General features: G+C 38.0%; 1 long non-coding RNA gene across 2 annotated transcripts in view; it reads right to left on the bottom strand.

Moving 5' to 3' along the window:
• Nucleotides 1-1610: 1610 nt before the first annotated feature.
• LOC106870716 (uncharacterized) overlaps nt 1611-5585 on the bottom strand; it is an 8231-nt gene continuing 4256 nt past the window's right edge. The window contains exons 2-3 of one of the 2 annotated variants that reach the window (XR_001409558.2): nt 3634-3811; nt 1611-1853 (exon numbers count right to left, since the gene is read on the bottom strand). This is a non-coding gene — a long non-coding RNA (uncharacterized LOC106870716). Of the gene's footprint in view, nt 1854-3213; nt 3402-3633; nt 3812-5585 lie in introns of those variants that run through there. The other variant, XR_001409559.2, reaches the window with a different exon arrangement.

Here is a 5585-nt window from a genome sequence, read left to right as displayed (position 1 = left end):
TATATATATATATATATATATATATATATGCAATTCATATATGGTGATAGCTGTCCACTTATAACCGAAGAAGACCATCACTGACCATTGCCCTTGCAAAATGCCAGCTATACCCGAGCATGAGGTTATTGCACTCACAGTCGGCTTCATCCGGGTTCATGTCCACGGCTTCCATGCTTGCTGCGGCGCTCTCCTACATGACCTGGTATCGGATAGTGACGTCACTGGCGATGGTATAACCTAAAGTTTTAGGTCTAATGGGGCTTGCACAGCACCTCACAAACTCTCTCCACTCTACTGACCTGATCCAGAGACAGGCCAGGGTAAGATATCCAGTGCTAATATGGGTCGCAGACTCAGGAATATGGGAGCGCTATAACCTTAAGCGTAAGTAAAAAACTCCCAAAATGTTCAATGCCATTCCCTGAACATTTGGTTTTATATCAGAGTGACCTTTTCCTAGAGACATGCTTTAGCAAAAACTTAGGGGTGCCTCACCCCAGTAGTCTTCCAGTATGCCGGACACCCACCCGGAATTTTTGAGGGCTCTTGCAATTCCTTGATAGTCGTTGAACTTACACTATGTTCAACGACTATCTAGCAATAACATGGGCCCTTACACTAGGTTCATCTGTCCTTTTGACAGATCTTGTTTTTAGTCCTGCTGGGTTTCTAGCGATCCTCCTCACTAGGGAAGCTTAGTGGGATGTGCTTATTTAGTCGCCGACGACCCGACAATGCAATAGGTTGTGCTGGATTCCATGTTACCAGTAGAACTCATGAGAGACCTCACAAGTAACCTGACATATCACAATTCACACACACACACACGCACACACACACACGCACGCACACACACACACACACACACACACACACGCACACACACACACACACACAATTGATTATGTTACCAGAAGATGGATTTGGTATTAGTCTTTATTTTGTACAATTGTCGTTTCGACCCATCCTGCTACTGGCCTTTATGGGTGGGATTCTGTGCATCATGTTGTGTTGCATCTATTTTGCAGTCTGGGTCACATCAGATACATCCATACATAAAGACAAATACTAAATCCACCTACTGGCTGCTTAATCAGTTATTATGATCTCAACTAACACTGCGAAATTCCTGAAGTAGATCCAACGAAAATACACCCCAACTGGGGGTGACGCCAAGGTAGCCTAAACCGTACCATTGCTTTACACGACACATTAACACACTGACCAACATATATCCATTAGTCCAAAATATTACACACACAAACAGACACACAGACACAGATACACACACACACACACACACACACACATGCACGCACGCACACACATACTACAATGAGAACGAGTGCTCAACACCGGATTTGTGGATAAATATTCTTTATTTGTGGGTTAACAAGGCAACCAATTGTTTCATGTGAAGCTCTTCACATCAAACCATTGACTGCCTTATTAACCGACAAATAAAGTGTGTGTGTGTATGTGTGTGTGTGTGTGTGTGTGTGCGTGTGTGTGTGTGTGTACTGTAATCTGTGAGGGATATTATAACACAAGATTACACCCCGAAATATACACAAACATATTTGGAATAAATACAAACAAGACTCGAAAACTTGGAAACACGAAAATAAGTTTAATATCATTCATTCAATCATTTTTTTTTCATATAGAGGAACATCCTCAGTGTCTGTACTGTTATGAAAATTAATTTCCTTATATTCCGATTAACACTTCATCGACTAATTCCACTCTTCGAGATGGGATCTATTAGAACTGGTTATGCAAATATGCCTGTTGGATCTTTTCCCTTTCTTTTGATAGAGCCTCAGTTTTCTTCACCACTTCTTGGCGATCTGATAAACAATTTGACAATAATTACTTATAAATTTGTTTCTTTTACTCAACCTGATGAGCGAAGTATCCCTCCTCACCGCTCTTTTCTTTCTTTCTCTCTCTCTCTCTCTCTCTCTCTCTCTCTCTCTCTCTCTCTCTCTCTCTCTCTCTCTCTCTCTCTCTCTCTCTCTCTCTCTCTCTCTCTCTCTCCCTCTCTCGCTCTCAGTACATTTCCATTTTTTAAATCTTTTGTAGTGTTCTTTTTTGTGTTCATTTATAATGTACTTTGAGTATTTGAAGAGTTTTATCGCTTAATCACCGCCTGTGTAATATCACTGGCGCTGATAGCTTCGCTGAGGTAAGTGGATAATTTCTCTGTTACTGTAGACATTCTCTTATCTCGAATATTCAGACATCCTTTATGATTGAAGAAGTACGAATCGATTTCAAAATTATTGCGTCTTATCAAGGGAGACATTTATATAACACAACAGTTTGCGGAACTAAATACAAGCTTAACAAATCCCTGAAACTCACGGAAACGTTTAATAATTTTAATCACATTATAGCTAGTACACAATAACTATTCTTCATTCCCCTATTGTTCAAGGAATTCGTTCTTTGAATTTTTTATCAAAAGAATTCGGGCAAATGCCATAAATTAATTATTTGGGAACGCCCATATGTGGCAAAGAACAAGATGCCACATAACTTTGCTTTCGTTTCTTTTCACTACGGATATTCTTGCGATTCTCTTTTAGAATATATATTTCACTCTACCAGTAGAACTGCTTCACTACACCAAATAAACATCGTCTTTTAACACATCTTTAGAAATCAATGTTGATGTCTTTTCAAAAGCTTGAGGACGACTATCCTTTTAAAGAGTTCTATAGGTTTTCCTGAGAGTACTGATAGGAACAGGGTACCGACATTGTTTGATTTCTCTGGAATTTTCTTCCATGTTTTATTTCTTCCGCTTCCTTAAGTATTCTTTATCTTATTTATTAATTATATATCAAAGTCGGGGCCGGATTAAGACCCAGAGAGGCCCTAAGCACTTTGAAGATTTTGCTGCCCCCATATGCATGTAATTCTAAATAAAATCAATTATAAACCATAAAATAAATTTTTATTTTTCAAAATGAAACAAAACTAACAGCAAGATAGGAAATAATGTTTATTTTTGTCCCCTTCCACTTTATTTATATTTGAAAAGTTTTCTCCTACTTTTGTTTAATTGCAAACTCTTTGATAGGATCCTCACAATGGTACCATGAACACTTCGAAATTATATTCCCAATCGTATAAAACACTTAGAAAATTATTTCAGCAAGTTTAAAGTGATTTCTTTTGTGCCGTAAACCATTAACCATTTCTGTGGTGCCCACACCCTTCCCTTGATGCCCGAAGCACGTACTTATTTTGCCTAATAGTTAATCCAGCGCTGATCGAGATATGTAAACAATAACAATAGCATCATTAATCACAGGTTTTCTACAGTCCAACCACTGGTTCGCTGACTTTTTAACGGCAAGTGTGACAGGAAGAATGTTCTTACAACTAACCTGCAGTAAAATAAAGAGATGAGAAGTTTCGTGACATGCGCAGATTTGTTACAACTATATCAGCCAATTAACGTCAAGCAATCTTTGTTTGTTGTTGATTGAAGGTTTTCATTTATCAATAACGATTAGCCTACTGAATCCATAAAATCCAAAATTCAAGTCTACAACTATCAAATCATCCCATAAGTAATGTCCAGATTTTAAATAAGGAAAACAAGCGATCGAATCTTACATTTTAATGAACTTTAATCATCAGTATAGTCTCCATGATTATCTATGACGCCTTTCCATCTAGTCGTAAGCTTTTTAATCCCATTAGTGAAATCCTATTTCGGTTTCGAAGAGAAGAACTCTAAAAGGTTAGTTTCGACTTACTCGGTTGTTTCGTGCGTTAATATATCCAAATGATTCTGTAAAATACGGAACAAATGGTAATCAGAAGGAGCAAGGTCTGGGAAATAATGCGGTTGAACAATTTTCTCCCAGCCAAGTTCCTTGATCTTCAGTGACGTGATCTTCAAAGCAGCATGCAAACGCTTTAATTGCTGACAGTAGATTTGAGCATTGATTGTTGCATTAGTTGGTAGCAACTCTAAGTGGGTGCCTCCTTTGGAATTCCACCAAACAGAGAGAAGAGCCTACTTCACATGGAGTTCCCATTCTGGTTGTGGTTGGGCCCTTTTCCCCCTCACCAAGCCAATGTCTAAGACTCTTAACATTTTGGTAGTGGACCCATTTTTCATCACCGGTCACCTCTCTGTCCCACGAGAACGAAGAGAAGAGCCGAAGTCTGCTCGGTATTTGCAGTTGGCTTCAAACACTTCATGAGGCACCCATTTGTGAGTTTGAGGCCTTCCCAAGCTATTAAAGATGGCGGTGAACGAAGCTTGAACGAAGCCTGCTTGCCAATTATTCAACTGAAACTACGTGATCTTTTTCAAGTTCTCCCAAAATGACAGAGAAAGAAAGTGAAAGATGTATGTACGTCTATATGAAATGGACGCGCGCGCGCATGCATGCGCGTGTGTGTGAGAGAGAGAAAGAGAGTGAAAAAGGGAGACAGAGTGAATGAGTGAAGGTGTGTGTCGTGATAATTGATGTGTTTTAAGGTACACACACATTTAGAAAATGTGACGTCATCGTATAAAATGTTTACGATAGTTGATTTATGGAAAAGATTATAATGTTAAATTTTTGAAATGCAAATATGTGAATGGAAATTAAGTTTAATTTGTAGCCGAAATAGTACTGAATCTTTTGAAACCCCATACGTCAAAATCTGTAACCCGGTTTTGGAATGCATAAGGAATATATATATATATATATATATATATATATATATAGGACAGGCTTCTTTCAAACTGAAAGTATTATCTCAAATTATAATAATACTGAAATAGTGTAAGATATAAGACATTGCTCTAGGCTCGCATTAGGCAAGAAGTTGGAAATTTATTTGGCCCATGACACTGCATGGACCTTGGCTTTTGTATTTGACGACTGTTGCTTTAAGTATTTTAGTTCGATTTTATGTATATATGTATGTATGAGCCAATGAAGGAGACCTCTACATGGTAGCTAGACCTGGTAGAAATAGCAGCCAAATCTCCCTCAAAATACCCTACTGTCTTAACCCGACAATTCTGCCTATTATGAATGAGAAACTGTAACTAAAGATTAAGATTATTTACCCCAAAGTTGGACGGTGTTAAGTAGTGGATATGTTTGGTGATTGCATGTGGTGGTTACTTTTGACTGCTTCTTTTCAATAAGGATAATTGATTGATAACGTATCTTAGCACAATATATATATATAATTTCAAGTGGAATCGGACATCATAAGAGAGACAGAGAGAGGAAAGAAGAGAGAGAGCATAATGACGGTTTTGACTGTCATCCTGTACTCCCCTTGTTGCTAGCGAAATGGTATGTACTGGCTGTCTGAGCAAACACGTTGCTTTTAATGGCGGAACAAACAGGATAAAAAGATTACAAAAATAGCGATTCTCACTTTGAAATTAACAATTTTGAAAATCTTTTTAGATTACGGAACGCCCCGCTCTCTCATGTATCCATGTATAAAATTTCAACGCGATCGGATGAACACTCGAGCTGTAAGTGCACAAACAGACAGACAGACAGAACAGATTTTATATATATATATATATATATATATATATATAT

This window comes from Octopus bimaculoides, chromosome 17, assembly GCF_001194135.2.
Source record: "Octopus bimaculoides isolate UCB-OBI-ISO-001 chromosome 17, ASM119413v2, whole genome shotgun sequence".
In the NCBI taxonomy this organism is placed as follows: Eukaryota; Metazoa; Mollusca; class Cephalopoda; order Octopoda; family Octopodidae; genus Octopus; species Octopus bimaculoides.
Note: the sequence above shows the minus strand (reverse complement) of the source record. Positions and strands in the feature narration are given on the sequence as shown.